We start from the raw sequence: 11,644 nt of genomic DNA on the forward strand, positions 1-11,644 counted from the left end.
ATCACACTCCTTGGCATTTACTTAAATGAGTTGAAATTTTATGTCTATACAAAAACCTGCACGTGGGAGTTTATGGTAGCTTTAGTGTGTAATTAGTAAAACTTGGAAGCAACCAAGATGTCCTTCAATGGGTGACCGGATAATAAACTGTGGTACATCCAGACAATGGAATATTGTTCAGTACTAAAAAAACCTGATCTATCAAGTCATGAAGAGACATAGAGAAAACTTAAATGCATATTACTCAGTGAAAAAAAAAACAATATTAAAAGGTTACACACTGTATGATTCCAACTATATGACAGTCTCAAAAGGGCAAAACTAGAGGGACAATGAAAAGATCTGTGGTTGCCAGAGGTTTGGGAGGAAAAGGAGGAATTAACAGGTGGAGCACAGAAGTTTAAAAAAAACTGTTCTAAAAAAAACTTATCTATTAATTTAATTAATTAGATAAAATAAAATAAATCTAGCTCTATGGTTCACATCTTACTCTAAAATACAGTTCAATTGGGTTTTAAAATATTTAAAACTAGAGGCCTGGTGCACAAAATGTATGCACGGGTAGGGGCCCTAGGCCTGGCTAGTGATAAGGGCCAATCGTGGCCTTCTGGCTGCCGGCCAGAGCCTTTCTTCATTCTGCACCACCCCCTGCTGGTCAGTGCATATCATAGCAAGAATCAGTCTCCAGATCAAACTCCCATGGGGACAATTTGCATATTGGCCTTTTACATATATGGATATTAAATATAGGAAGAAAACATTAAAGTATTAGAAAATGCTGGTAAATTTTAGGCTTTACAAGCCTGACACTATACAAGAAATGTAAAAGAGAGTATATGACAAATTTTCATACATGAAAATTTTACATGTCTCTGAAACAATTTGCCAAATAAAAACTGCCAATAGACAAATAAAAACATATTCAAATCACAAGTAATCAAAAAATGTAAACTAAAGCAAGGGACTATTTTTCTCTTATAAAATTGGAAAATATTTACAACAATAGAAATATCCGATGTTGGCTAGGCTATGGAAAATGGACATGCTTATATACTGCTGATAGTGGTATATGATAGACAACTCAGTGCACTGATAAAGTGGTCCAAACTCTCTGGAGGAAAATTTGGCAATTAGTATCCAAATCCTAAAAATAATTCTTCTGACTCAGCAATTTCACTTCTAAATTATGTTTGGACAAGCAAATAAAGACATGAGTATTTTACAATAATGAGACATTCACGCTGTTTAAGCCATGCTGCTGTTAGAAATGGCAACATAATCTGTTTCACTCCCAGAAATTTATGAGCTAAAACACTGAAACAAGTAACACATCACTATGATTTTTAAGGTATATGTGCAAGCACCTGTGTTTGTGTACTTGCCTGAAGAATTCAAACAGAAATGTTAAAAGTCACTGGATGAAGTTTTTTGGGCCTGGGGTGTTTTGGGGGGTCAGAAGGAATGACTGCATTTATCCTTTTCTTACCAGAATGCTGTTTGTTTTTTGTTTTTGCTTTTCTTCAATCCTCACTCAAGGATATGCTTTTATTAATTTTTTTTCCTTTTTTTAGAAAGAGGAAAAGAGAGAAATATCCATGTGAGAAAGAATCATCCATCAGTTGCCTCCCCTATGTGCCGCAACTGGGGATGGAATTGGTAACCTAGATATGGGCATTGACCGAACTGATCTATCAAGTGGGCGTGTCCAAGAAGGGAAGAAATGAGGTGGCAACATTAGAAAGGGCTCGCTGGCCTCCAGCAAGCCGACCCTGGTCCAAGTGTGGCAGCTGCACCGTGCCTCACATGCACCCCTCCCCCAACCTCTCAGCCCCCTCAACCTTTTGGTGTATGAGAAGATGCTCCAAACAACGGAGCCACCCAGCCAGGACTTTTTTTTCTTTCCCTACACTGGGCATGTATTCCTTGTGGAAAAACAAAGGGGAACAAAACAATTCCTTTGGAAGCAGGTAGAGTCTGGTAGCCACCAGGTGAGGCTGTTGTCACAGTTGAGGAGTGGTGAGAGGGGGTCTCAACTAACCATTGGCCCCGGGCCCTCCGCGAAGAAAGATCAGGTGCAGCAAGGGGGAGGAGCTGGGAAGAAAAGACAATGGAGCCTGGAGCCTGTGTGGGCAGCCTGGCAGCCTCCCAGCCTATGCCTCCTTTCAGAGTTGACACCGGTCAAGGTCCTTGCCCAGGCGGTGGTGTGTGGGGACGCTGTGGGCTGCGCTGGCAGCGGTAGGAATGTAACGGCTTCCCAGGTCTCCTACCCCAGACCCCACCCAGGACTGGGCCCCCAGGACCCAGCTACCAGACCCTGCGAGCGAGCGGGCTGTTGTCATAGCCTCTGGCCCACCAAGGAATGCAGCTCTAGACCAGAGCAGGGCTCAGCTGAGCTGCCAGGCGGGCGGCCTTCATTCCCCCACAAGGTGTCCCGTTCCTCTAATTGCCATTTGGAGGGTCCAAAGCTGATTCCTCTCCAGCAATCGTCTCTTCAGCTCGGCACCTGGCTGGCAGCCCACTTGTCCTCCCACAGCCAGGGTCCCCTGGGTCCTGGGCACAGGGACAGACCTAGAGCAGGGTACCGAGAGCACTGGAGGCTGCAAACCTGGCTTCCCCGCGGCCAATAGCTTTCATCTCCCAGCCTCAGTTTCCTTGTCTCTATAAGGCAGTGGTTCTCAACCTTCCTAATGCTGCGACTCTTTAATACAGTTCCTCATGTTGTGGTGACCCCCAACCATAAAATTATTTTCGTTGCTACTTCATAACTGTAATGTTGCTACTGTTATGAATCGTAATGTAAATATCTGATATGCAGGATGTATTTTCATTGTTACAAATTGAACATAATTCAAGCATACTGATTAATCACGAAAACAATATGACATTATATATGTGTTTTCCGATGGTCTTAGGCGACCCCTGTGAAAGGGTCGTTCGACCCCCCACCAAAGGGGTCGCGACCCACAGGTTGAGAACCGCTGCTATAAGGGCTTGTTTCCCAACATTGTTGCAAAGGTTAATAACCGGCTTTCACAGAGGGCCTCCTACGGCCAGATGGTGCAGAAGCTCAAGGAATCTCAAGCAACCCCAGGAGGATGGTACTATTGTTTATCGCCCTTCTCAATTTCAGCCCAAGAAACTAAGATTCCGAGATTCTGAGTTTAGGAAACTTGCCTAAGAACACCGAGTAGGAGGGAGTGGGGAGGGAGCCAGGGCCCACACCTGTTAACCTCCGGTCTGGCAGTACTTGTAAATTCCGCCTCTGTCCACCTAGGCAGGTAGCAAATGAGGGGCCCCAACAGGTCCGGGCGGACCTGGGCTCGGAGCGGGGCAACCCCAAGAACTAAGTCGTGGGGTCCAGGCTCCTCTTGCACAGAACCAACAATAGGGTAGTTTTCACCGTCCCTGGCACGGGGCACGGCACTTAGAAAAGGGGGGCACGTTGTCCCTCTATCACGCACCATCCCTGTCTTGCTCCTCTTCTTTTCCAAACCTGCTTTCTCTTGTGCAAACATGGTCTGTAACGCCCACCCAAGGGGCTCGACGTCCTGCCCAGGGACCCTACCCAGCGCCCTGCGGCGGCCCTTTAGCCTAAAGACCCCACACCAGGCTGGAGGCTCCGCTGCCCCCAAGGGAACCCCCAACCCAGACCCCAGGCCCCCGCATTTCCACGGTGAGGTTCGTGGGCCCCGCGGGAGCCCCTGAGCCTAGAGTCCCCCGGAGCCGCGAGCTGGAGCAGCCTGATTTCCTGGGGAGAAGGGGCGGATCGGGGTGCGCGGGGACTCACCTGGCTCGGAAGGAGGGGCAGCGGCCGCGGGCCTGAAGGGACCTCTGAGAGCTGGGCTCCTGGCGCTGGGGCTGCCCCGGGAGGCGGAGAGGTGGGACCTGCCGCGGCCAGTCCCGGGCCGCGCCCAAGGCCAGAGCCGGGAGGGAGAGGCGCCGGGCGGGGCGGGGGCGGGAGGCGGAGCCGCTGAAACGATCTGGACGGCGGTGGGAAGGACTCGCCTAACTGTGCGGCGCAGGCTGGGCGCTTCTCTCACCCTCGGGGTCTGCTGGCTACGGGTCCTTCCAGAATCCGCAGAGCGTGGGCTTTGGAAAGGAAACTCCTGCCAAACCCGGCAGTTTTCACCCACTGACTCAAACACAAAGCGCCACGTGCCTACCAGGTGCTGTGGACACAGGTAGAAAACCAAACAAAACCCTCGCCGCCTGTGCCTCCACGCGCCCGAGAGAGGCAGTAACTGCGCGTCTTGGTGCCTATGGGTTCTGCCTGCTCAGTGTCCGCCCGCCCTTCTCGGCAAGTCCCCCCCTCGCTCTGCTCCCACTCCGTCTGGATGCCACGACCCCTGCCCTGGCTCCCGACCTGACCAATCCTGTCTCAGGCAGGGTTATGGTTTCCCTCCGGACCAAACGCAGCCCCAGGAAAAAGAATGCGGAGGAGAACAACCCTGCCCACTGTGTCCTGCCTTCCAGCCTGTGCTGCGCTGCCTCCTTCCACCCAGAATGCCTTCCTCACACCCGCGCTGGACCCCTCTGTGCCCTTCCTGGCCTGGCTTCTTTCCAGGGCTCTGGCTGCCTGAATTCCAGCCACCCGGACCCCTCCCTCTTCAGTGCCTGAACACATCAAGCTTGCTCCAGCCTCCAGGCTTCTACATTGGCCTCTGCTGGAACGTTCTTCTCTCACATATTACAGGGGCTTGCCCTCTCTCGCCTTCACATCGTGGCTTACACGTCAAATACCTGATGCAGGGCCTCAGAGAAGCTGTGCTAGGTCACGCGGTCTAAAGTCCCTCAGCCGCTCCCTGTCACATCACCCTCTCATACCTCCTTCACAGCACTCACTGTAAAGCTGAGGTTTTCTTGTTCATTATTTGTTTATTATCTGTCTCTACCACTAATTTCTATGCTCTTTGAGGGCAGGAAACTGGTGTGATCAATTCACTGTTGTGTTCCCAATACACAGTGATGGCACCTCGTAGAGGCTGAATGTTTGTTGAGTGGCTTAATGCCCACATGCCAGGAGGAACACCCAACACTTAGGTGGCCCATCTCTACGGAGCCTTCTACTTCATTCTCAGGAGCTGTCCCCTGATCGTCCTGCTCCAGCCCCCAGGACTCCTCACTGTCCCTCACATACACCAACCTTCTTGCCTTATAAACTTCCCACGTGCTAATTCATCCTCTTCCCCAAGGGAATCTCATTCACATTTCAGGGGTTCCTACTTAAATGTCACATCTTCAGGGCAGCTTTCCCTAAGCACACACCACCGGGACAGATTATATGACTACAGAGGGGCCTCTAACTTCCCTTCATGCACCCCCTTCCGTTGTAATTTTATCCCAGCTTCTAGGATTATTTGATTGGCATGCCTCCCCCACCAGAATATGAAGGCAAAGACTATCTTGGTTCCCAGGAATTCCCCCCAACACTTAGTGTAATGCCTTGTGTTCCGAAGGTGCTCAATGAAATTTGTGGAACAAATCACTGAATGTCAGGGGCCTGGAATGAGAAAGTAGTGTGAGCAGAACTGAAGCTAGAATAGAGAAGGCAGAATAATAGGTGGCAACAGGAACCACCAAAAGGATGACTAAGAGACTAGACACCCCAAAAAGGTGCTAGAAAATCAGAAAAGAACCCATAGTCTTACAGGGTATAAGGAGCAGGGAGGGGGTAGTTAAAGCAGAAAGTTTAGCAACGCTGCCACCTGCAGTAACATGGAAAAAGGAAATGTGCCAAATGAACTGGGTAATCCGGTAAGGACATTTCGGGCAGATTCTTGAAGTTGTTTCCTAGCTTCTTCTTGCTGCTTATATTAAAAAGCGAGAAAAGAGAGATAAGCCAAAAGGGCTGTTAAATAAAAGGGACCAAAACTTGCTGGTTTAAAAAATTCCCAGCTTTTCCAAATATCAAATGATCCTTAAATTAACTAACAACTTCCAGGCAGCGATGCAGTCCAGGGCCATGCCAGGAAAAGATGGTTTAAAGATGAAGCCAAGGGGTGGCCGTGAAATCCTTTGTTAAGTTCTTAAAACATCAAAAGGGGCACCTCAGAGTATTCAGTTAAGCAGGAGGACTTCCAAGAATCTTGAAGTTGTCATTTAGCCAAAGCCCAAGGTAGAGAAGAGCTAATCTCAAAGAGATGCCAGTTGTTCAGAGGAGTGAACCTCAATAAGATTCACGGAAAACACACACCGTTTTTTAAGAGAATTATATTGGCAAAACAGTGCCCGTTTGGAGCTTGGACTAAAAGAATGAGCGATAATACAAAATAAAAAGACTTCTGGAGCTGCCCGCCCCAATTCTATTGGCAACAAGCAATCCCAGAGAGTACACAGAAGCAAACATGGGCTGCATTTCATGGAAACAGATGGCATGACTAGAGAGCAGAGCAAAGATCCCAAAGGTGGAACCAGAGAAACCCACCTTTGCACAGGAATATCTAGAGTGGTTATGCTATGCCTGTCCCACCATTGTATGCTGGGGAGGGGGGTGTAGGAGTGTATGCTGCAGGCGGGGGGGAGGGGGGTGGTCAAGAGTACAGACAACTTGTCTCTGGAACTCACGGGTCTATAAATTGAGAGCAACTAGCAGGTGCACTGAAGGAAATACACCCAAGGAGCCTCCTTCACATAAGAACCTGATTTGGATGCAAAGATTCTGGACTTGGAGCTCATTCTGCAGTAGGAGGGGACTGTTGGCGAGGGGTGGGTATTGGGAAGGGTGTGTATGTTTTGCAAGTGGGAGGACAGTAAATAATTTGTGGCCACTGGGTGCACTGTAGTAATTGTTAAACTCTTTCACACTCTCTCCGTCAAGAGGAGGAGTACAATTCCTTGAGCCCTTGAGCATTTACTGGACGCAGTAACTTGCTTCCAACAAGTGAAATAGCGCAGAAGTGACAATGTGTGGCTTTTGAATCTATTATTCCACAGACCAGATAGAGAAATTGGGCCTGTGGTCAGAAGTGGCAGAAGACAGCTCTTCTGTATCCTCGAACTCTATGAAAACCTCTGAATGAGTCATACTGAGCACCCCTCGGCCAGTTCAGTTCACTGTGCCAGGAACGCTCCTTCCCTTCATCTATCTAAGCTTATGCTTCAGGGATTAGCTTATGTATTATCTCTTTTGGGAAGCTTTCCCCAGCCCTTCTCCCTCGGAAATTCCCATATTTATAGCACAGGTCACATTCTAATATAATTTTCCAAATGCTTGTCTGTCTCTCTCAACTGTAAGGCTCCTGAGGGCAAGGGCAGGGACTACTTCATCTGCGGAGCCCAGAGCCCTGCATGGGACCCAACTCAAAGGCACCAGTGGCTGACTGTGGATTGAGGATGTGCCCAACAGAGAGAGCCTCTTTCAGAACTTTCTGTGGATCCCTAGGTGGCTGGGAGGATAGTGGGTGCTTGCACAGTCCTATGTTCTGGTTAAGGGGGTGGGGCTACTGTTCCAATCCAGGGGCAGTTTAGAGGATGAGTTTGCCCAGGGCCACATGGGTGGGTGACCAGGTGGCTAGAGAGGTGGGTTTGCTTTCTGTTGTGTAAGGATGATTCAGCTTGTCCTTTGGGAACTTAGTAACTGGATGGTGCTATGTGTACCCTGCAAAGGAAACATTAACTTGGCAAGGTCTATGACCTTTGGGAAATCAAAACAGGTAGGACACATGACCTGAACTTTCTTTTCAAATCTGGGGCCAGTGTTCCCCTTTGCTCAACTTCTGTGGCCTCCTATTCAGATGCAAAGTGAGACCACCCCATACTTCCACTTTGCCTTGTGAATTACTCATGGTATCACCGGATGTCCCATCCCCAGTGGGAACCTGGGATTCAGGATGGCTTTCCTTGATGATCCCCCTGGAATATCAAGGCCAACATGTGATTTTACATATTGTTTTAGTCCATTCTGGCTGCTATTACACAATACACACTGGGTAGCTTATAAACAACAGAAATTTATTTCTTACAGTCCTGGAGGCTGGAAGTCCGAGATCAGGGAACCAGCATGGTTGGGTGAGAGCCCTCCTCTGAGTCACAGATTTCTCATGTGTCTTCACATGAGCTCCATATGGTCTCCATAGGGGGCATGGAGCATTTGCCACATCCAAAGGAAGACAGTGTGGAGAGAAGGCTGTTTGAGAGGAGTTGTGACCTTGGGCAAGGACACCGCCAACTACAAGGGAGAGCCAGGAGAATAAAAGCCCATCTCATTCTCTTCCCTCTCTCCTCAGATCTCCTTCCAGGACTCTCTCGTGTTTGGGTAACTGGCAGTCACGGATAAAGAGGCCGGTAGAAGCAGTCCTTCCAGGTCAGACTCCCGAGCAGCAAGCAGCAAGGACAGGAGGAGCGGATGAGCAGATACCATCCAGTTAGGAGAAAGCCCACCCAAGTTTAATGGAGGGAACTTAATATGAAACCATAGTTACAGAAGCATTAGAAGAACTGAGGGTGCAGACAAGAAATAATGAGGCAACCCAGAGCTTAGCAGCAGATAAGAAGCTGAAACCCCTAAGGCCAGGTGGTCTGACAGAGGGAAAACGAGGTCCCTGGTGCCATTCATATTGCCAAACCCAATGCACACATTTTTACCCCCATCTTGACCTCTCCATAGCAGTCAATGCTGTTGGTCCCCTGTGTCAATCATGAGCCTGGTTGTTCAAAACACTTGCCCTCATCTGCTCTGTATTACAAAGCTCTGAAATTGGAGTCATCCAGCAGGGGGAGAAAAACAAACATAAAAGAGAACCACCTAGGAACTGGGACCAACAGGGTGGCCCAGGGAGAGCTGAGATCAAGGGCATCAGGCCTCTCCTGGAAATGCAGCCTGAAGCACCGATGATGCTCATTCTTTCCCATCTCCCCCAGGGCTTCCCAGAGCTCCCCAGGCCTTGAACACACTGGAAGGCACTCACTTGACAGCAGTCGAGAAATGTGGTTCCCTGAGGCCAGGCACCTGCAGTATGGAACAGGGTGAGGGGCAAGGGAGAAACAGAGGAGTGAGTAACAAGGCACATGACTGACACAGCGGGACAAGAGCTTTGACTGCTACAGAGAGGACAAGATGGGGAAGATAGTCTGTGTATTATATTTGGCAACATGAACGGTATTGGTGATGTCAGTGAACACTGTCTGGAGTAACAGGAGCAGAGCCATCTTGGAGGGAGTAAGAAACAAGTGTGTGATGATAAAAAACATGGAGGCAAGCACTTGTGGCTTTTTTGGCTGTGAAGAGGAAGATAATGAGAAAGGCCAAGATGGGAGAAAGACCTGGAGTCAAGGAAAAGGGTTTTTAATGAGAGAAACTTACCAGTGTAAAAAGTCTATGGGAAGGATTCGGTTGAGAAGGAAAAACTGAATGTACAAGGAAGAAAGGGGAAAATTAGTAGTGTCTGTGGTCCCTAAACAGGTGGGAAGGGAAGGCATTTAAGAACAGATTCACGGAGTGTTCTTCAATGACACTAACCAGAGGGAAGCAAGGCAGGATGGATTGGGTGGGATGGTTAGATGGATATGTGGATGGATGATGGGTAGATGGATGGATATATAGATGGATGGAAGGAAGGAAGGAAGGAAGGAAGGAAGGAAGGAAGGAAGGAAGGAAGGAAGGTAAGAAGGAAAGAAGGAAGGAAAGAATGAAGGAAAAAAGGGGATATGGATATGTGGATGGGTGGATAGATGGACATGTAGACATAGGAATGAGTGATGAATGGATGGGTAGATGAATGGATGGATGGCTGGATAGATGAATGGTGGATTTCCTTTGCCTGTTTCATGTTGGTTCAAGATGACAGATCTCACCTCATAGCTTTCCTTCTCTCTCTAAACAACAGGTGAGATCATCTTGTGAAGTAGGAGGGGGGAAGGTGGTTGGTTTGTGAAAGTTTGAGAAGCCATGGCAGTGTTGAAGGCTCATTGATATTGGTGGTCATGATTAGGACCCATCTGTACTATTTTGAGACCCTTTTCTAGCAGCACCAGGTACTCAAAGAGGAGGTACTACAGAAAAGTAAAGAGAGCTTTGTGTTCATCCACAGCTGGCAATTTTCCCAGATGATTTCAGTGAAAAGCAAAGGGCAGTAGTGAACTGCTGTATCTAAGTTGGACAAGGAAATTGCTGATTGGTGAGGGAAATTATAGAGGTCAATGAACTAGATAGAGGTTCCTTAAGGCCAAAAAGTGGTCATGCTGGGACAGTTGAACCAGAGGCTGAATGAGAGAACATGTGAGCAGAAAATGGGATGCCTAAATCAGTGGCTCTGGAAGTGGAGGGGGCCTAGGTGACCACAGTTGTAAGATAGGGTAATGAGGAGGTTATGGCAGCAAGGGCCCTTTTGAGACTAGCATTAGGAAGAAGCACACATTTTTATATTCCCTGTAATTGATGTCTTTCTATTTTTGGACCAGCAACTACCATTTTTAATTGCTTTAGTTTTCATGCTTTATATTTCAATTTACTTTATTAAAAACTAGAGGCCCAGTGCACGAAATTCATGCACTCAGGGGGGGTCCCTCAGCCCAACCTGTGCCCTCTCACAGTCTGGGACCCCTCGGGGGATGTCCAACTGACGGCTTAGGTCATGAGCCCAGCTTCTGGCTGAGTAGCGCTCCCCCTGTGGGAGCACACTGACCACCAGGTGGCAGCTCCTGCATTGAGCGCCTGCCCCCCTGGTGGTTAGTGCACGTCATAGCAACTGGTCATTCTGCTGCTCAGTTGATTTGCATATTAGCCTTTTATTATATAGGATAATTACCTACCCTATGATCCAGCCATTTCTCTCCAAGATACTTTAACCAAGCCAATAAAATATACATCCACACAAAGACTTATAGAGTGTTCACAGCAGCCTTTTTCATCACAGCCAAGACCTGGACACAACCCAATTGCATATTAACAGGAGAAAGAATAAACAAAGTGTGATATAATTATATAGTAGTATATGGCTTACTAGGATCAATGAAAAGGAGAGAATAGATGTGGCAACATTATGTTAAGTGAAAAAAGCCAGACTCAAGAGGGTGCACACTGTATGATTCCATCTATGGCAGCGGTTCTCAACCTGTGGGTCATGACCCGTGAAAATACATCCTGCATATCAGATATTTACATTACAATTCATAACAGTAGCAAAATTACAGTTATGAAGTAGCAACAAAAATAATTTTATGGTTGGGGGTCACCACAACATGAGAAACTGTATTAAAGGGTCGCAGTATTAGGAAGGTTGAAAACCACTGATAGGATAGCTAAAGTCAGACAAAACCAATCCATGGGGTAAAAGTCAGATAGCGGTTAACTGGGACAGGGTGCAAGGGAATTAACAGGAAAGGGTCACCAGGAAACCTTCCTAAAGCTTTGTGGGTGGTGGCTACAACACGTTATGCAATTTTCAAAAGGCATTAAACGGAACACTTAAGATATGTGTATAGAAATTATTAAATGACTATAAACTAATACAAAATATATATATATGCTCAGTATAAAATGTAAACCAATCCAAAGGTGGATAAAGAATAATTCTCCCCACCCCATCCCCCGCACACATTCACCCCCTTTGGTCTTCCCTGGCATAACTGATGTAATTACTGTTTATTTCACCAAATTGAAGTCATTGTTACTGTGCTTGTTACTCTGCATTGCCTTTTCTCATTA

The 11,644-nt window shown here is 47.6% G+C and overlaps 1 protein-coding gene across 1 annotated transcript in view; it reads right to left on the reverse strand.

Annotated features, from left to right (window-relative positions):
- ALDH1L1 (aldehyde dehydrogenase 1 family member L1) overlaps positions 1–3,929 on the reverse strand; it is a 43,917-nt gene extending 39,988 nt beyond the window's left edge. Inside the window, exon 1 of the mRNA XM_059706734.1 lies at positions 3,788–3,929. The gene's annotated coding sequence lies outside the window, so the exon portion shown is untranslated. The remainder of the gene's footprint in view (positions 1–3,787) is intronic.
- Between the last annotated feature and the right edge of the window lie 7,715 nt (positions 3,930–11,644).

This window comes from Myotis daubentonii, chromosome 8, assembly GCF_963259705.1.
Source record: "Myotis daubentonii chromosome 8, mMyoDau2.1, whole genome shotgun sequence".
Lineage (NCBI taxonomy): Eukaryota > Metazoa > Chordata > Mammalia > Chiroptera > Vespertilionidae > Myotis > Myotis daubentonii.